Source organism: Apodemus sylvaticus, chromosome 1, assembly GCF_947179515.1.
Source record: "Apodemus sylvaticus chromosome 1, mApoSyl1.1, whole genome shotgun sequence".
Lineage (NCBI taxonomy): Eukaryota > Metazoa > Chordata > Mammalia > Rodentia > Muridae > Apodemus > Apodemus sylvaticus.
Window position 1 is genome coordinate 180146064 of NC_067472.1, and position 20881 is coordinate 180166944.

The 20881-nt window shown below is 45.0% G+C and overlaps 1 non-coding gene across 1 annotated transcript; it reads left to right on the forward strand.

Annotated features, from left to right (window-relative positions):
• Positions 1-4365: 4365 nt before the first annotated feature.
• LOC127676358 (U6 spliceosomal RNA) lies at positions 4366-4472 on the forward strand. Its single transcript, XR_007975840.1, has one exon. It is a non-coding gene; the product is annotated as a U6 spliceosomal RNA (small nuclear RNA).
• The last annotated feature ends 16409 nt before the right edge of the window (positions 4473-20881 follow it).

Genomic DNA, 20881 nt, shown 5'->3' on the forward strand with positions numbered 1-20881 from the left:
CACGAAGTCATACATGTTAAGCTTGGAACACTGTGCGACATGATACACACCAGCTTCCAGAACTGAGCCTGCTTCAGTCACAAGAACCAATAGTGATAGGACTCTGGAAAGGGATTTGTGTAGATTACAAGAGCTTTGGGGCTACTGACGCCTCTCACATACATGTCACCCATAGCTCAGGTCTCCACATTCATGTCTAGACGCAATCAACTTGTGAGTGATGGTTGTATCAGAATGGCCACTTTGGCAGTCATTTCTGCTGTCAGTCATTAAACTGTCTGAAGAAGTCGCACACTTCATGAATGTCAAGGTCTTACTCCAAAGTAAATCTTCTTATATCAAAGGAGGGAGAGCCAGTTGCTTAAGGTCTCCTTCATTGTGAGTTCTTTGGTACATAAAGAGGCTGGCTTTTTGTGATGGTTTGTATGTGCGTGGCCCAGGGAGTGGCACAATTAGAAGTGTGGTCCTGTTGGAATAGGTGTGGTTTTGTTGGAGTAGGTGTATCACTGTGGGCATGGACTTTAAGACACTTAACCTAGTTGCCTGGAAGCCAGTACTGTGCTAGCAGCCTTTAGATGAAGATGTAGACCTCTTCCTGTAGCATGTCTGTCTGAATGTTGTCATGTTCCTGCTTTGATGATAATGGTCTGAACCTCTGAACCTGTAAGCCAGTCCCAATTAAATTCTGTCCTTATAAGAGCTGCCTTGGTTATGGTGTCTGTTCACAGTAGTAAGATCCCAGAGAAGTTGGTGGGGTGCAGAGATGGAGTAAAGACTGTGGGAATGCCAACCAATAACCTGTCAAACTTGAGACCCATCCCATGGGCAAGCACCAATCCCCGACACTATTAATGATACTCTGTTATGCTCTCAGACACGAGTCTAGTATGGCTGTCCTCTGAGAAGCTCCAAACAGCATCTGACACAGACAGATGCAGTCACCCACTGCAAAACAGTGACCGCTGCTTGGGTACACCTACATAATAAGGGGAAGGAACGCTGGCCCCAAAGGTGATAAGAACTCTACAGTAAGACCAACAGAGTCAACTAACCTGGACCTGTGGGTCTCTCAGAGACTAAGTCATCAATCTGGACCTAGGCCTCTTTGCACATATATAGCAGATGTGCAGCTTGGTCTTTATGTATGTCTGGAACAACTGGAGTGGTGGCTATTCCAAAAGCTGCTGCCTGTCTGTGGGATATGTTCTTCTAGCTGGGCTGCCCTGTCTGGCCTCAGTGGGAGAAAATGCACATTGCCTTGCAGGGATGATGTACTGGAGGGGAAGGTAACCCAAGAGGGGCCCACCCACTCAAACCATAAGGAGATGAGGAATGAGAGGAAGGATTGTGAGATGGGGCAGTGAGCAGGGTGAACTAATTAATAAAACAGGCAAAATAGAACAACAACAAACAAACAAACAAAAAAGAGGTTAGCCTTGGAAGGGGTGGGAGGAGCATTTTACAGTCATTGTACCTGTGAGGTTTCTCTCTACTATGTGCACTCTAATGCTGAGCAGGGGTTAATATAAAGCTAAGGGATTTCCGGAACCCACTGCCTTTGTAAGGCCTTTCCCCAGTATAAACTCTCTAATGCAGATTAAGGGAGGATAGTTGGCTAAAGCATTTCCACACAATGAATGGATTCATGTGTAGTAAAAAATAGCAAAAATCCCATGCTTTGACACTTCCTAGATCATTGAGTTGTTAGATGACAGACACACTCATGCCCTTTATATTTACAATAAGCCTTAAGCATCAAAATAGTTGGGCAGTGGCACACCAACTCCAGTAGAATCTGTGTGAAGAGTTCCACAGACTGAGGCATTAGACTTTAAAGGAAGGAAGTCTTCTGGAAATGATCGTGGAACTCTTGGCTAGAGCAAAGATATTGAGCCATAGTTCTCATGGCAATTTATCTGTTTTGTTTTCTTTCATTCCTTAGTGACAGGTTCCTGGTAGCCTAGGCCAAGATCTCAAGCAAGTATTATTGGGGAAGAAACCATCCCTTGAAATGGGGTCACTCACATGACTTTATCCTGGGGGAAACCAACACTTTACTTTTTATACCATTTACAAAATTATTATGAAAAATATAAAATTTACCAACAATAAAATTCCATATGGCTATGTGTGTCATTGGAGGTGGTTTTGGTATATAGTAAAAGAAAGTCTTAATTAGAAAGAATTAAAATAGTTTAAATTCATGTGTTGAAGATTTAAAAAATCAGGCATTAGATGTTGTCTTAGTCAGGGTTTTAGTGTTGTGAACAGATGCCATGACCAATGCAAGTTTTATAAAAGATATTTAATTGGGGCGGGCTTACAGGTTCAGAGGTTCAGTCCATTGTGGTCAAGGCAGAAGCATGGCAGCATCCAGGAAGGCATGGTTCAACGCTCCAGACCTTTAGAGATGTTTTAATCTGCATAGTGGAAGTTTTAGACCCTTGGAAGATCCCCCTCACCTCCTCCAAGCCTAATGGCTTGACTTCACTGGTCAAATTGACTAGATTGAGAGTCACCTCGAAGGAGGCACAGCTCTGAATGCCTCTGCAAGTTACTTTTCAAAGAGGATTAGCTGAGGCATAGAAGGCCCATTGTATAGTATGAGACAAAAGCCTGCAGAGGAGGAGCCTGGAGGGGAAAGGGAGAGAACCAGAAAGTACCAGTATGACGTTCTTTCTGCTCTGTGATCTACCATCACCCCAACTGCCATCCCACCAGGCCATCCTTCATCCCTTGCTATGTTGCACTGACACTTCCGGAGGCTGAGGCCAGATGAACCATCCCCCTACTAGGCTCCCTCTCTCAGGTATTTGACACACAGTGGAGAGAAACACTAATCCAGCGCTCTCACTCTGTCCTGGCTGGTTTTGTGTGTCAACTTGACACAGGTTGGAGTTATCACAGAGAAAGGAGTTTCAGTTGGGTAAGTGTCTCCATGAGATCCAACTGTGAGGCATTTTCTCAAGTAGTGATCAAGGTGGAGGGCCCATTGTGGGTGGTACCATCCCTGGGCTGGCATTCTTTTGTTCTATAAGAGAGCAGGCTGAAGCAAGCCAGCAAGGAACATCCCTCCATGGCTTCTGCATCAGTTCCTGCTTCCTGACCTGCTTGAGTTCCAGTCGTGACTTCTTTTGTGATGAACAGTAATGCAGTATTGTAAGCTGAATAAACCCTTTCCTCCCCAACTTGCTTCTTGGTCATGATGCTTGTGCAGGAATAGAAACCCTGACTAAGACAAATTGGTACCCCTGTAGTGGGGTTATCCCTGTGACAACCTGACCATGTTTTGGGGAGGACTGTGGAAGGACTTTGGAACTTTGGGTCAGATGATCCATTCGGTGTTAAGAACTTGGTGTAATGTTGTGTAGGAGCTTGGAAGATAATGTTGAGAACATTGCAGAAGATGGAGGCCTGACCTGTGAAATTTCAGAGGGAAGATTAAAGACTCTTATCAGGGCCATGTTTTGATTGTGAAGATTCTGTGGTTTTGGTTAGCTCGGGTTGAAGAATCAGCTGTGATTAACAAGATACCAGAACCACTTAAGCAAACCTTTGTGTTACTAGGACTATTGATAGTGGTTAGCTTCAGCTAAGAAATTAGTGGTGATTAAGAAGAAACCAGCATCACTGAGGTTAAATCTTCTGGGAAGTGTTTTCTGAGAGCATAGAGGCTCTCTTCCAGAGATAGCCACAGTTGTATTTTGTGCTGTCGCTGGATTTGGTACTGTGTAAGAGTCACCCAGATGCTGCTGGTTTTTAAGGCATGAAGGGGTCACAAAGAGCAGCTGAGGCTCTTGGCACACAGTGAGAGACCACGGAAGGCCATTGGTGAAGGTGCAGCCTCAGTTGCAGTTGATGGCCCAGGTCTTGATGGGGTCATGCTTAGGAGCAGGGGCTTGTCACCGTGAAGAGAGCCTATGAGAGGCTATTGGTGAAGCCTAATTACAGTGGAAGATAGCAGTGTTTTGGAGATGCCAGTACCATGCGATGACCACCAAGAACAGCAGCAGCAGTGGAGTACAGGCAGCTGGAGCCTAGAAGACAAGCTGTGTGCTACAAAGGGCAGAGCTGGAGAAGTGACCCAAGCCCTTGGAGGAGCCTGGAAGATCATGAGTTGGATCCCAGACATTGAACCATTGGAGTTTGAGTTTTGCTTTTGGTTGTGACTGTGCCCTGATATGTTTCCCTCTTGAAGGAAGAAAGTATTTTAGTGGAGCCCAGAGTTAAGAGACTTTGAATTTTTAAAAGACTTTGAATTTTAAAGATATTGAACATTTTAAAGAGATTGACCTTTTAATATGTAAAGACTGTGGGACTTTTAAAGTAATTTACATCTTGGGGATGAATAAGAAAGTAAGGGTTGTGCTCCCTTTGGCAGCACATATACTAAAATTGGAACGATACAGAGAAGATTAGCATGGCCCCTGCGCAAGGATGACATGCAAATTCGTGAAGCGTTCCATATTTTTCTAGAAAAGGGAAATCATTTGAAATGTAAATAAATTATATCGAATAAAAAAAAAAAGAAAAAAAAAGAAAGTAAGGGTTGAGGCTTAGTAGTGATGTGTTTGTGTCAAGTTGACAAGGGTTAATTGTACTGGTTGGTTTTGTGTGTCAACTTGACACAGGCTGGAGTTATCACAGAGAAAGGAGTATCAGTTGGGGAAGTGCCTCCATGAGATCCAACTGTGAGGCACTTTCTCAGTTAGTGATCAAGTGGGAGGGCCCCTTGTGGGTGGATCCATCCCTTGGCTGGCATATTGGGTTCTATAAGAGAGGAGGCTGAAGTAAGCCAGCAAGGAACATCCCTCCATGGCTTCTGCATCAGCTCCTGCTTCCTGACCTGCTTGAGTTTCAGTCCTGACTTCTTTTGTGATGAACAGCAATGCAGAACTGTAAGCTATGCAACAGATGGAGACACTCATTTTTTTTTTTAAATCTCTAGAAAGAAGCATGGTAGACAAGCCTCCAGGTTCCTCATCTGTAGTGAGGAGAGTTAAGTCACATCAACTTGACAGTCTTTAGACCACCCATAGGCCCCAGAGAGGCAGGAGGCCCCCCCTTCAGAAGCAAGCTGTGGCTAGACACTGGTGAGTTGGAGGCCTGGTTCACAGACATCAGGCCTCAGTCTATGCAAGATGGCCTCCTCCTGTGCTGTTTGGTTTGAATCTGGTTTCCTTCTGTACCCTGTTCCTGTGCTGGAAATTTAGTCCCCAGTGTGGTAACATTAGAGATGGTGTCATGAGGAAGCAGGATGATTAGGTCTCTGGGGTGTTGCTCTAGGAAGGGACAAATCCTATAGACTGGGTGACTTTAGGCTGGAGAGCATTCACACACTGAGGTTGCCACATGACTCATGCTATTTTCTGACTCTAAGCTGGTGAACCGCTCCTCAACAGAGGTTAAAAAGTGAGGCCAACCTGTGATCTAAAACTCCAGGCTCCCCTGTGAATTGCAAGGCTTTTATTGTTGAATTTCTGTTTTAAGACACCGTGGGGGAAGGGGTCGGATTTGCTACATCTCTGCAGGTGAGCAGGCAAGTGGTTCCCTTGAGTCCTCCTTGAGAGCAAAAAGGTTCCCATCAACAAAAGTGGCTGGCTTTAATTCTTTCCTGCAAAGAGAAAGCCAAATGAGGCCTCAGAGGTAAAGGAGAACTCATGCCTCACTGATCATGCACTGAGAAACCTCCTGGAAGGACCGGCAGCCAGTTTGCAATTGCTCTTGTGTCTTACCAGGACCAGGGAGCCTGGTCCCCAATCTGTTGAGACTAGCTCTGTTAAGAGCCTCCAATCCAGCCAGTTGGGAAGAACCATCTTGTGGGACACCATAGGTACCTGTGGGACAGAAAGGGGAGGAGCTGACAGGGCTCCATGTGAGCCTGTGGGATGCTGGGGCCTCACAGGGAACTGACTCCTGTCACATGGTAATTATAACCCTCAGAGTTCTGCAGCTGAGGCAATGACTTATCCTACCAGTTCTAGGGACAACATAGGTTCACTTTAATTCTATCCTCGAATGCCCCAGGCCTGGCATCCACACAGTGGCCTGGAGGTACTGAGAACAAAAAAAACAGAGAACTGTTTTGGGGCTGGTGTGGTAGGCTTGAAAGGTCAGGATAAAAGACCCAGGCTGGGGAAGGGTGCCAGGCCTCAAGCTTGTGCAGCTAGACTTGGGAGGCTGTGTCAGGAAGACTGATGGAGGCCACACTTGAGCAGGGATCTAGTGTGGCTTGTCTGAGCTGAGCAGCCCGGCCCCATTCAGGCAGCCTGAGAGTCCCTTCCTGTCCTACCCTCCTGCCATCCTCAATCAGGTGTGTCACATTTCAGTATTCACAGAGAAGCTTCAGAGGTGGGGAGGGCCACAAGGCATGCCGCTAGCCAGACACAGAGTCTCACAATGACATTGGCTATGTGTGTCTTGTCTTTCTCTGTCAACTTGCTATAGGCACAGTTCTTCTTTCTTTCAGCCTCTTCCAGTAAGACAGTATTATTAGTGTATGCTTTCACATGCTTAAGGTAGTCTTCTAAGGTCCCGAGAAAAAATAGTTCAACTTTTGTCTCTATAACTTGGCAAAGGCCACAATCTGGAAAACAAAAGTAAGGTCACCCTCCTTTGAAAGTCAGGCATCAGCATAGCCCAGGGGATAGAGGGAGTCAGAGCCTGGAGAGCCTGCATCCCTGGCCCCACATAGTAATACCCACCTCCTCCTGAAGTCAGGAGCAGGACATCCCCGAGGAGCACCAGAGCACCAGCGAGCTTCATGGTAATGGTGGCAGGTGCTACCTCCCATCTTGGTGCTCTTTTATCCCTGTCCTAGTCTGCTCAGTGGGCAGGGGTGCCTATGCTGAGACCCTCAAGACCCCTTCCAGGACACATCTTAGAACTTCCTGGGACCCCGTGTTTGTGTCCTGGGAAGGTGTATATTTTGGCAAGACAATAGGATCCTGGTCAAATACCTGGCTCAGGCTAGTCCTGTTCTTAGTGATCTTAAGGTCACATGTCATGTGATGGTCAAAGGAAAGTATGACTAGGGAGAGGGTCAAATGGCCTCTTAATCAGACCATGAGAAGTAAGGCCTGTGTCCCCCCCATCTCTCTGTGAACCTCAATGTTTAGTTAAGAGCTGTACTCACAGTCTGTGTCTAGACAAGGCAGACTTCAGACCACTGTCCATGTGACCCCTGCCCTGTCTCTATCCTGCCCCTGTCTTCCATTTGCTTCGTGGTTTCCCTTGAACAAGTCTCTTCAACCCAAGTTCTTCTGCTGTTATAGGCATCTCAATTTGATCTATCTTTGTTGGTTGTTTTGTTGAGATAGGGTCTCTGTACACAGCCCAGTGTGTCCTGGAACTATGTAGACCAGATTGGCCTTGAACTCACAGAGGGTTTTGTGACTCTCTACCACATGACTTCTGAAGTTAAGGCAAGCACTGCCGCATTTGTCTAACCTTGACCTCTTAAACCCCTGTTTGAGGTTTATGTTTTGTGTTTTTGGGTTCCTTTCTTCCTCTCATTCATTCTTTCTTTTTTTGAGACAGGATTAGTCTTGAGCTTATAACCCTCCTGAGAAAGGTTTGTGTGTTTGTGTGTGTGTGTGTGTGTGTGTGTGTGTGTGTGTGTGTGTACACATGCTGTATGTTTGTGTGTGTGGTGGATTCAGTTTTCCTTGGGGCTGGTGGTTAGCACTGTCAAAATCTGTTAACAATGCCCAGCTATGGTGGCTCATACCTTTGATTCCAGCTCTTAGGAGGCACAGGCAGGGCAATCTTTGTAAGTTAGAGGTCAGCCTGGTCTACTTAGAGAGTCCAGGCCAGCCCAAATTACACAGGGAGACCCTATTTATAAACTTCATTAGTGTTTTCATTAAGTTCATTCTGCATGTGCCTGGTATTCATTTTCTCAGAACTAAGCAAAGATATTTCAGTTTGAAGCGACCTGATGTCCTAACTGGCCACTGCCAGACTATGTGTTGCTGCTCTAGCTACTGTGAGTGCTGGTCCAAAAGCCAGTGTGATGGCCATTTTGAATATTCCACAGCTACTTTGGAAAAAGTAGAGTCCAATCTTAGCCAGTTACCCCAGATCCTGAGGTCTCAGCGTCTCTCATTCTGTGCCAGTGTGTCCAGCCGTGCTTTGCTACCACAGAATTCCAGATGGCACTTCGACCATATCTACCTGGGCTGGAAGGGAAGCACCTGCTCTTCACACCGTCAGAAGCAGACTGCTTGGGCCCACTTGCTCAGCCAGGATACACACTCAAGATGGCTCCCCTGGCACTGTCAGTTTGGCCTCATGAAAGTCTTCCATTGAGCAGTCTGATTCTTGTCTTCCTATCAGGAGTATGGGTTGAACAGATGGCAGTGGAGGAGGCAGCAGACAGCAAAGGCTGTGGCAGGGGTGAGTAGTCATCAGGCTTAGCTGTGAAATAGGCCAAGTACCTTGATCCTACTGCCCTGTGGTAGTGGAAGCATTTGACAGGGGTGTAGGGTAGAAGATAGAAAGGTCTGGAATGAAGATGGGTAGAGGCAGGCTCTAAGAAAGGACAAAAGGGACCAAGAGGACAGACTCTTTAGTTCCTGTTTGCCAGAAGAGGACCAGGGATCTGTAAAGACTTTGAAGACTCCACCAGCGTCTAGAGCCATCTCACTTCAGAGTGCCAGGGAGGCTAGGCTTCCTGTCCATGCTGTGGAGGATCTGCTGCATAGGTAGACCTCAGGGTTCAATGGTAATGTGAAGACTGCTCACCATAGGGTACTCCTGCTGCCTCTACCACCTCCAGCTGTTGGGGTTGGTCTCCTGCTGCTGTGCATTCAAATGCCATGATCTGGATGCCCCCACCCTCTGATTCTTGGGTAATCTGGTAAACAAATTCTCACATATGCCAGATGTTGCTTTGTAAAATCTGCTCATCTTAGTCTGTGACTGGTTAAAAAAATGTGTCTTTCTGCCAATGCTGGAGAATAGAGTGGTATTTTGTGCTTTGTTTCTTTCACTGGGGTGGGGGCCATAGGTAGGGATCAGAAGACAAGAGAAGAGGAGAGAGGAGGAGAAAGAGGATGGAGAGAGAGGAAGGATGCCATGAGGCCTGATGGCTCAAAAGCATGTGACCAGGAGCAGTGGAGCTCAGGTATAGGCTGATGGAGCAGGAATAATGGGGATCAACACTGAAACAGTAAGTAACACAGAGCCTATGGATTGGTCATAAGTTAAAATAGTACAGAACCTGCCCAATCTAGGCTTACAGCACTTCAAATAAAATTCCAAGCCTTTGTGTGTTTAACAGAGGCTAGCTAGAATATATACTTCATTTACAGCCGGCTTTGCCTCACTGATGCCACATAGAGTGGGCAAAGAAACAGACCGAAGTTAGCCCCCAAGAGCATTCCCTTGCCCAGGCACAATTGCTATCTTTGTGATTAGGGGGATTTGAAGTGGAAACTTAAGAGGTCATTGGAGAGTCAATTGTGTTGGATGGTGTCTTGCTCGAGCAAAGATTTGAAGGAGTGTTTTCCTGAAGTAAACAGATGTGAAAGGAAAGGCAGACCTGTGATGGAACATTTGGCTGAAGCCGACACAGGTGAAAGGATTTTCTGCTACAGCAAGCATGTGAAAGGACACGGGATGAAGGATTCTTTGACAATGACGCACATGTATTGGTTCGCCTTAACTGTGTAGTTGAGCTCCGTTTGTCAGGACTCCATAGAGAGAAAGGTACCAAAATACTTCCAGTGGTGTGTTGCAGAGTGATTTTGGGTGAGACAGACACACATCTGACACAGGACTCATGGAGGACACATGGTGCTTGGAGGGAGTATAAATAGAACTTGACAGGCAGTGAGTGACAGAGGTTGGGCTTGACTTGCTGGTACAGCTAACTGTGCAACTCTATTTGGTCTTGTATCTCTGCTGATCTTCTCTTCCCTAGGAGAGGCACACCAGAGAACCTCTCCTGAGATTCTTCCCAGCCCCTCCTGCTGACTGAAGTTGCAGCTGGGACTTGGCTGTCTTTGCTAGATAGTGCCACCACTACTCATTCAGGCTTGCTATCCCAACTCTACAGAAATGGACTGATGATCTATCTGTGAAGTGTTTGTGAGTGTATCAAGCTACTGCTGTCTACATGTGAACTGAACTGAACTGCCAATTTCCAGACAACACACACAGGAGCTGCTCCAAAGAACCATTTCCAAACAGGTCCACACCCCTCACAGGCTTTGTTCCCTACTACCTCTGGTGGGTGGTTAGTTAAAAGGGATGTTAAAGTGTTTAAGAACCTTCATTAACAGTATAGTGTGAAAAAAATTAAATTTAAAGGGATCCCATACAGGCAACTGGGGATCATGGGAGAGAAGGGCCACATCTTTACTTCATTTCTTTGGACTTTGCCAGTCACCTGACTGTACTGTGTACACCTGAACCTGGAATTTAGCATTTACTTAGCATGTTTGTCATGTGCAGTGTCTCTGTAGGAGGAAGGACACCATTTCTCCATTAGTGTGACCCAAGCGAGAACCAGGGCCTTCATATGCTCTGTTCTCCCTGTCTGAAATGATTTTCCTTCACCTGTCTGGGAGATTTGTCACCTAAATCCCCAGACTGCAACAAAACCAGAATATCTGAGGGAGGGCCAGGTATAGTTTCAACATGTCTTGGGTACACACCAAACACCTGTGTAGAGCCTGGGTCCCCAGTGTGGTAGGGCTGATCAGTGTATAGCGGGTGCTTGAGAAGCAGGGTGGAGCCTCTGCTCTGTGTCTTCCACAATCCCCTGCTGCCCTTCTGTTGTGCACCTGGTGATCAAACAAAGGCCATAGATCCCTGAGGTTATCCTATTCTTGACTTTCAAGATTCCAGACCAAGAAGCAAATTAACCTCTTTCCCATATACATTACCTAGTCTTGTGTTTTTAACATAGCAACACAACACAGATTACAACCCTGCAGGGTACATGATGGATCCCTTGTGTATAAGAAGTCTCCCCACCTCCACCATAGTGAAGGCTCTAAACTCCACTTCATCTTCTCTAGATCCTCTTCTATTGGATGCCTTTTGGTGTTCTTTAGTTGTCTGAAGGTTCAGGGGAGCAAGGCCATCCTCTCTCCCAGGGTTAACACACATAGGAGGTCTTCACAAATGCTGGTTAGACTGGCTGAAGGGCTATCTCACATCTCACAGGTCTATAAACAAGACCCTTCTTAAAATGTGCAACACCATCTTCCCTCATAACTCATGCTTGACCTCAAACTGCTCCTCCTGCCATGCCTATATTACATAAGTCTTTGTGTTTGTGTGATTTGGCTGGTATTTCATTTTAAAAGTAAAGATTGTAAGTGTTTTGATAAGTCAGAATTAAGCAGTTGTTGTAAAAGGCACTTGACTGTCACTTTCTCTCTGTCAGCTGGTGACAGAATGAAGTTTGCTGAAGACTTACTGGTTAGCCGTGCCAACCAGGATTCTCATCCGGTAAGTGTTTGGGCAATTAGGTGCCAAGTTCTGACATCTACTTGTGAACTGTCTGCTGAGCCCACTGGTCTTTGTTTTTATGGCCTTCCATGTTCCAAGGGCTGTGGAGGCCTGTAGAATGTTCCCACTGGGGGCCTTTCTCTTCTGTACAGGGTTGGGAATGGGGACAAGCACACAGTGTGGCTAAGCCAGTGCCTACTGCTGGGTGACCCTATACTACTCTGTTTTTGGCCATGGTGTCATATCACAGCAACAGAAATCTTAACTAAGACACATGGCACACATATGTGTATGCAACAGGTGGTCAGGGACAGACAGTGAGTGGCTTTTGTTGCTCTCCACCCTATATATATGTGTGTATGCATTTTACATACATATATGTGTATATACATACACATATAATTGTATATATAAACATATGTCTGTGATTTTTTGACATTTTATTTAGTTTTATTTTATGTATGAGGGGACTGTGCCTGCCTGAGTATCTTATGCAGTCATGTTTGCTTTCCCTGTGGAGGTCACAGGAGAGCACTGGATCCCTTGGAACTGGAGTTACAGATGGTTGTTAGCTGCCGTGTGTGTGGTGGAAATGAATCTGGGTCCTCTTTACAGCTGAGACCACCTTATATATTTTGAAACAGGGCCTCTTATTAAGCCTGGAGCTTGTTGATTTGTCTAGATGGGCTGGCCAGTGAGCCCTGGGTGGACTCTTTGGGACTGGGGTTACCAGGGGGCACTTTGTGCCTGGCGGACCTCACAGGTTCTGAGGGCTGAAACTCAAGGGTTCAAGTGTGTGCACCCAGCAAATGCTTCACTGACTGGGCCATTATGTAGAACTTTAGAACTTGTAATACAACTCACACCTAGGGAGGTCAACTCCTAGGAGGAACCTCTACAGATCCCCAGGTATTCTTCTGTGAGATGTAAGAACACTGACTTATATCCGTATTCATTTATCTGCCATGCAATCATTCACAGCAGAATGGGTTTATAGGTGATTTTACTATTATAGCCCAATCCAATATCATGTTGTTTAGTTTGTTTTTCAGATTGTTTGATATTTGTCCACTAGGAACTTTTCGAGCTTCCTCAGGCCAGTTTCTCCAGACATTTGTAGGTGGGTGTTCATGTGTTTGTGTGCTTGTGTATGTGTGTGTGTATGCCTGTATATGGGCAGAGGTGCCAAGATGTGTGTGTGTGCACGTAAAGGTCAGATGACAATTTGGAGGAATTAATTCTCTTCTTTTACCAGGTGAATTCTGGGATTTGAACTCAGGTCTTCACCTTTAATCACGACACCTTTAATCACTGACTTCCCTCAACAACCTTCCACCTTATTTTTTGAGACAAAGTCTCTTATTGAACCTGGAGCTCACATGGGATTAGGCATGCATACCACCATTCTCATGGGTTCTGGGAATCTGAACCCAAGCTTTTATGCTTGCATAATAAACAATTTTCATATTTATTCATCTCTTTGGCTGCCCCTGTTTATGTGTGTGGTGCTTTGGAATAAACCAAGGGCTTTGCACATGCTAAAAAAATCCTCCACCCCTGTTGTAGTGAACTAGTCACCAAATGCCAGGGGAGAAGCACCTTTCTGCTCACAGTTTGAAGGGACACAGTCCATCACGGTGAGCTAGGCACAGTGAGGAACTTGAGGTGGTTGACCACATCTACAATCAGGAAGCAGAGAGGCACGGATGGTTTTGCCCAGCTTGTTTTCCTCTTTCCACCCCTTCTATGACCATAGTTCATGCTGACACATGAAAGTCAGTCTATACTCATCAATTGACAAAGCATAAAAACTCCCACACAGAGCTGTGTTTCCATGACAACTACAACCCTGTCAGGATAATCATCAAGATGAACCATCACACGGCAAGCAGGGTGAGCTTGGACTGAAGAGCTTCCTGTCTTGAGAAGCATGGACTACAACACCCAGCTGACATGTCATTTGTGCTGAAAATGTCTTCCTTAGGGTAAGTAGGTTGTTCTGAACTTGAGATAGCTTACACACAGAGCACTGCCAACCAACTCAGCTCCAGAATGTGATCGATGAGAGCTTCCCCCTGAATCGTCCTGAGTGGGATTTCAATACAGCTGCAGGTGATGAGCGACTGATGGTCTCCCACCAGGCTCTGGTGGCAGGTTTCTGTGGGGCAGGCCGATACCCCAGCAATCTGGCTGTGGTAAGGGAAGTTCTTCAGGGGGAAAAGGAGCCTCCCTCTGTGTTTTTAGAACGGTGTATAGAGGCTTACAGGTGTTATACTCCTTTTGACCCTACTTCTGAGGGTCAGCAGGCAGCAGTAGCCATGGCTTTTATCGGGCAGTCTGCCTCTGATATCAAAAAGCAGTTGCGGGCGGCGGCGGCAGCGGCAGCAGCAGTGGAGCAGTGGCTCGTCCAGCTGAAGGGCCATCAGCAGTGGAACCAAGGCGACACAGGGTCCAGTTAGGCCCTGCGCCCACGACCACCTACCTTCGCTGACCAGCCGGGCGGCAAGCAGCTGCGGTTCTGCGGAGCCTTTCGCTGCACGGAAGCCACTTCAGAACTCGGCTTCCCGCCAGTCAGGAGAGACTCACCTCCATCTTGATTCCGGGCTCCAGAGATCGGACAGACTGAGGTACACAAACATAATCCGAGGCCAACACCGCAGGGGGCTGAGCCCATCGGGCGTTGGCCTGCACCTACGCCCTGGGCTGTTCGGGTAGCCATCGGGGTGCCAACCCAGCCAGGAGGTTTTTTTGCCCTGGCCGGCGCAGGCGCCGCCATTTTGCCTACAGGACCCAGAGTGCTCGGGAGGGCAGAGACGGCTAACAAGCATAGCCTGAGGCTAACAAAACGGTGGTCTAGGCCCCAAAAGGCACAGGACTGACCCCAAGAACTGGGCGGCTTGGTGGGCCATCTGTGTGTCAACCCACCCAGGAGATTGTTAGCACAGCAGACTCTCCCGGTGCTTTCGGGGAGCGCGGACGCACACGCCGGCCATCCGGGTCACCTGGCAGACCCAATTAACAGTCATAGCCCTAGGGGAACTTTGCTCGGACCTTGGCATCCCAGGCTTTTGCCTGGACTCAGGGACTGGGCGGCCAGGCTAACCTTGTGTGCACCAGCCGGGTTGGGGAACCTGCTGCCCAGCTGAGTGAGCGGAACACAGGGGAGGTCACAGCAGCCTACACCTTCGGCGCTCCCTGGGGGTGCACACCGGCTCCATCTGGTCCACAGACACAATCTGGGGCAAGGCCTCAGGTGGGAGCCCTCAGCTCAACTCTCTCCGCTTCAGATCAGCCTGGGCGGGCGCACCACATCTCCAGGTCCCTCAAGAGGCTAGCGGGGGCTTCCGGGCGGCCAGCTGGGAGAAGTCGGTGTGCTCCGGTAAATCCTGCGGGCCCCAACGGGAGCCTTCAGGTGCCTGCTTCGGGATCTGAACAGCCTGGACAGCAACACCCTGTCTACAGGCAGTGCAGGGTGTTAGCTGTGCACCAGAGGCCAACGGGGAAGGGGCAGCTTGCACTAGTGAATCCAGCACTGACAAGACCAAGTAACACCAGTGAGAGCTAGATGGCAAAAGGCAAATGCAGGAACGTCACTAACAGAAATCAAGGCAATATGGCAACATCTGAACCCAATTCTCCTCTACCAGCATGTCCTGGATACCCCATCACACCAGTAAAACAAGATTTGGATTTAAAATCACTGGTCATGATGCTGGTACAGGAACACATGAAGGACATACTTAAAGAAATTCAGGAGAAAATGGATCAAAAATTAGAAGCCCTTGCAAAGGAAACACAAAAATCATTGAAAGAGAATACAAAAGCCAACAAGAAGGAAATGCAAAAAACACTTAAAGAAATACAGGAGAACTTTGGTCAACAGGCTGAGGTCATGAAAGAGGAAACACAAAAATCTCTTAAAGAAATACAGGAGAACTTTGGTCAACAGGCTGAGGTCATGAAAGAGGAAACACAAAAATCTCTTAAAGAATTACAGGAAAGCACAAACAAGCAAGTGAAGGAGCTAAGCAAAACCATCCAGGATCTAAAATCAGAAGTAGAAACAACTAAGAAAACTCAAAGGGAGACAACTTTGGAGATAGAAAGCCTTGGGAAGAAATCAGGGGACAGAGATGGAAATATCAACAACAGAATACAAGAAATAGAAGAAAGAATCTCAGATGCTGAAGATTCCATAGAAACCATGGACTCAACAGTTAAAGAAAATGCAAAATGCAAAAAGCTTGTAACCCAAAATATCCAGGAAATCTAGGACACAATGAGAAGACCAAACCTAAGGATTATAGGCATAGATGAGAGTGAAGATTTACAACTTAAAGGGCCAGCAAATATCTTCAATAAAATTATGGAAGAAAACTTCCCTAACCTAAAGAAAGAGATGCCCATGAATATACAAGAAGCCTACAGAACTCCAAACAGACTGGACCAGAACAGAAATACTTCCCGTCACATAATAATCAAAACACCAAATGTTCTAAACAAAGAAAGAATATTAAAGGCAGTAAGAGAAAAAGGCCAAGTAACATATAAAGGAAGACCTATCAGAATCACAGCAGACTTTTCACCTGAGACTATGAAGGCTAGAAGGTCCTGGGCATATCTCATGCAGACTCTAAGAGAACACAAATGCCAACCAAAACTAATATATCCAGCAAAACTCTCAATCAACATAGATGGAGAAACTAAGATATTTCATGACAAAACCAAGTTTACCCAATATCTATCCACAAACCCAGCCCTAAAAAGGATAATAGGAGGACAACACCAATACAAGGAGGGAAACTTCACCCTGGAAAAAGCAAGATAGTAACCTTTCATCAAACCCAAAGAAGTTAAGCAATCAAATTATGAAAATAACGTCAAAAATGATAGCAAGTAACAATCACTATTCCTTAATATCTCTTAACATCAATGGACTTAATGCCCCAATAAAAAGACACAGACTAACTGACTGGATACGTAAACAGGACCCTACATTTTGCTGCTTACAGGAAACACACCTCAGGGTCAAAGACAAACACTACCTTAGAGTAAAAAATGGGGTACAGAGTTAAACAAAGAATTCTCACCTGAAGAACTTCGGATGGCGGAGAAGCGTCTTAAAAAATGCTCAACTTCATTAGTCATTAGGGAAATGCAAATCAAAACAACCCTAAGATTTCATCTTACACCAGTCAGAATGGCTAAGATTAAAAATTCAGGAGACAGCAGGTGTTGGAGAGGGTGTGGAGAAAGAGGAACACTCCTCCACTGCTGGTGGGGTTGAAAATTGGTACAACCACTCTGGAAATCAGTCTGGCGGTTCCTCCGAAAACTGGGCACCTTACTTCCAGAAGATCCTGCTATACCACTCCTGGGCATATACCCAGAAGACTCCCCACCATGTAATAAGGATACATGTTCTACTATGTTCATAGCAGCCCTATTTGTAATTGCCAGATGCTGGAAAGAACCCAGGTATCCCTCAACAGAAGAGTGGATGCAAAAAATGTGGTATATCTACACAATGGAGTACTATTCAGCCATTAGAAACAATGAATTCATGAAATTCTTAGGCAAATGGATGGAGCTAGAGAATATCATACTAAGTGAGGTAACCCAGACTCAAAAGGTGAATCATGGTATGCACTCACTAATAAGTGGATATTAACCTAGAAAACAGGAATACCCAAAACATAATCCACACATCAAATGAGGTACAAGAAGAAAGGAGGAGTGGCCCCTGGTTCTGGAAAGACTCAGTGAAACAGTATTCAGCAAAACCAGAACGGGGAAGTGGGAAGGGGTGGGTGGGAGGACAGGGGAAGAGAAGGGGGCTTGCGGGACTTTCGGGGAGTGGGGGGGCTAGAAAAGGGGAAATCATTTGAAATGTAAATAAATTATATCGAATAATAATAAAAATATGTGTAGAAAAAAAAAGTTCTTAAAATAAAGAAATTGTAAATATTTGATCATAAAAAAAAAAAAACTCAAAGCACACATTGAACCTAACACAATAATTGTGGGTGACTTCAACACTGCACTTTCCTCAATGGACCGATCAGGAAAACAGAAACTAAACAAGGACACAATGAAACTAATTGAAGCTTTGGACCAATTAGATTTAACAGATGTATATAGAACATTCTATCCTAAAACAAAAGAAGATACCTTTTTTTCAGCACCTCATGGTACCTTCTCCAAAATCGACCATATAATTGGTCACAAGACAGACCTCAACAAATATAAGAAGATAGAACTAATCCCATGCCTCCTATCTGATCACTATGGAGTAAAAGTGGTCTTCAATAGCAACAGAAACAATAGAAAACCCACATACACGTGGAAATTGAACAATACTCTACTTAATGATACCTTGGTCAAGGAAGAAATAAAGAAAGAAATTAAAGACTTTTTAGAACACAATGAAAATGAAAACACAACATACCCAAATCTATGGGACACAATGAAAGCAGTGCTAAGAGGAAAACTCATAGCCCTGAGTGCCTCCAAAAAGAAAATGGAGAGAGCATACATTACCAGCTTAATGACACACCTGAAAGCCCTAGAACAAAAAGAAGCTATTTCACCCAGGAGGAGTAGAAGGCAGGAAATCATCAAACTCAGGGCCGAAATCAATCAAGTAGAAACAAAGAGAACCATACAAAAAATCAACAAAACCAGGAGCTGGTTCTTTGAGAAAATCAACAAGATAGATAAACCCTTAGCCAGACTGACCAAAGGGCACAGAGAAAGTATCCAAATTAACAAACTTAGAAATGAAAAGGGAGATATAACAACGGAAACTGAGGAAATCCAAAAAATCATCAGATCCTACTACAAGAACCTGTACTCAACACAACTGGAGAATCTGAAGGAAATGGACAATTTCCTTGACAGATACCAAATACCAAAATTAAATCAGGACCAACTAGACCATCTAAACAGTCCCATAAAGCCTAAAGAAATAGAAGGAGTCATAGAAAGTCTTCCAACCAAAAAAAAGCACAGGACCAGATGGTTTCAGTGCAGAATTCTACCAGACCTTCAAAGAAGAGTTAACACCAATACTCTTCAAACTATTCCACAAAATAGAAACAGAAGGAACACTACCCAATTCCTTCTACGAAGCCACAATTACGCTGATACCAAAGCCACACAAAGATCCAACAAAGAAAGAGAACTTCAGACCAATTTCCCTTATGAACATCGATGCAAAAATACTCAATAAAATTCTTGCCAACCGAATCCAAGAACACATCAAAACGATCATCCACCATGATCAAGTAGGCTTTATCCCGGGAATGCAGGGTTGGTTCAATATACGGAAATCCATCAATACAATCCACTACATAAACAAACTCAAAGAACAAAACCACATGGTCATTTCATTGGATGCTGAAAAAGCATTTGACAAAATTCAGCATCCTTTCATGCTTAAAGTCTTGGAGAGAACAGGAATTCAAGGCCCATACCTAAACATAGTAAAAGCAATATACAGCAAACCGGTAGCCAGCATCAAACTAAATGGAGAGAAACTTGAAGCAATCCCACTGAAATCAGGGACCAGACAAGGCTGCCCCCTTTCTCCTTATCTTTTCAATATTGTACTTGAGGTCCTAGCTCAGGCAATTCGACAACATAAGGAGGTCAAAGGGATACAAATTGGAAAGGAGGAAGTCAAACTATCATTATTTGCAGACGACATGATAGTCTACCTAAGTGACCCAAAAAACTCCACTAGAGAGCTCCTACAGCTGATAAACAACTTCAGCAAAGTGGCAGGTTATAAAATCAACTCAAGCAAATCAGTGGCCTTCCTATACTCAAAGGATAAGCAGGCTGAGAAAGAAATTAGGGAAATGACCCCCTTCACAATAGCCACAAACAGTATAAAGTATCTTGGGGTGACTCTTACCAAACATGTGAAAGATCTGTATGACAAGAACTTCAAGACGCTGAAGAAGGAAATGGAAGAAGACCTCAAAAAATGGGAAAACCTCCCATGCTCATGGATCGGTAGAATCAATATAGTTAAAATGGCCATTTTGCCTAAAGCACTATACAGATTCAATGCAATACCCATCAAAATCCCAACTCAATTCTTCACAGAGTTAGAAAGAGCAATTATCAAATTCATCTGGAGCAACAAAAAACCCAGGATAGCTAAAACTATTCTCAGAAACAAAAGAAAATCTGGGGGAATCAGTATCCCTGACCTCAAGCAATACTACAGAGCAATAGTGTTAAAAACTGCATGGTATTGGTACAGTGACAGGCAGGAGGATCAATGGAACAGGATTGAAGATCCAGAAATGAACCCACACACCTATGGCCACTTGATCCTCAAAAAAGAGATTGAAAACATCCAATGGAAAAAAGATAGCCTTTTCAACAAATGGTGCTGGTTCAACTGGAGGTCAGCATGCAGAAGAATGCGAATTGATCCATCCTTGTCTCCTTGTACTAAGCTCAAATCCAAATGGATCAAGGACCTCCACATAAAGCCAGACACTCTGAAGCTAATAGAAAAGAAACTGGGGGAGACCCTTGAGGACATCGGTACAGGGAGAAAGTTTCTGACCAGAACACCAATAGCGTATGCTCTAAGAGCAAGAATTGACAAATGGGACCTCATAAAATTACAAAGTTTCTGTAAGGCAAAGGACACCATCAAGAGGACAAATCGGCGACCAACAAATTGGGAAAAGATCTTCACCAATCCTACATCAGATAGAGGGCTAATATCCAATATATATAAAGAACTCAAGAAGTTAGACTCCAGAAAACCAAACAACCCTATTAAAAAATGGGGTACAGAGTTAAACAAAGAATTCTCACCTGAAGAACTTCGGATGGCGGAGAAGCATCTTAAAAAATGCTCAACTTCATTAGTCATTAGGGAAATGCAAATCAAAACAACACTAAGATTTCATCTTACACCAGTCAGAATGGCTAAGATTAAAAATTCAGGAGACAGCAGGTGTTGGAGAGGGTGTGGAGAAAGAGGAACACTCCTCCACTGCTGGTGGGGTTGCAAATTGGTACAACCACTCTGGAAATCAGTCTGGCGGTTCCTCCGAAAACTGGGCACCTCACTTCCAGAAGATCCTGCTATACCACTCCTGGGCATATACCCAGAGGATTCCCCACCATGTAATAAGGATACATGCTCTACTATGTTCATAGCAGCCCTATTTATAATTGCCACATGCTGGAAAGAACCCAGGTATCCCTCAACAGAAGAGTGGATGCAAAAAATGTGGTATATCTACACAATGGAGTACTATTCAGCCATTAGAAACAACGAATTCATGAAATTCTTAGTCAAATGGATGGAGCTAGAGAACATCATACTAAGTGAGGTAACCCAGACTCAAAAGGTGAATCATGGTATGCACTCACTAATAAGTGGTTA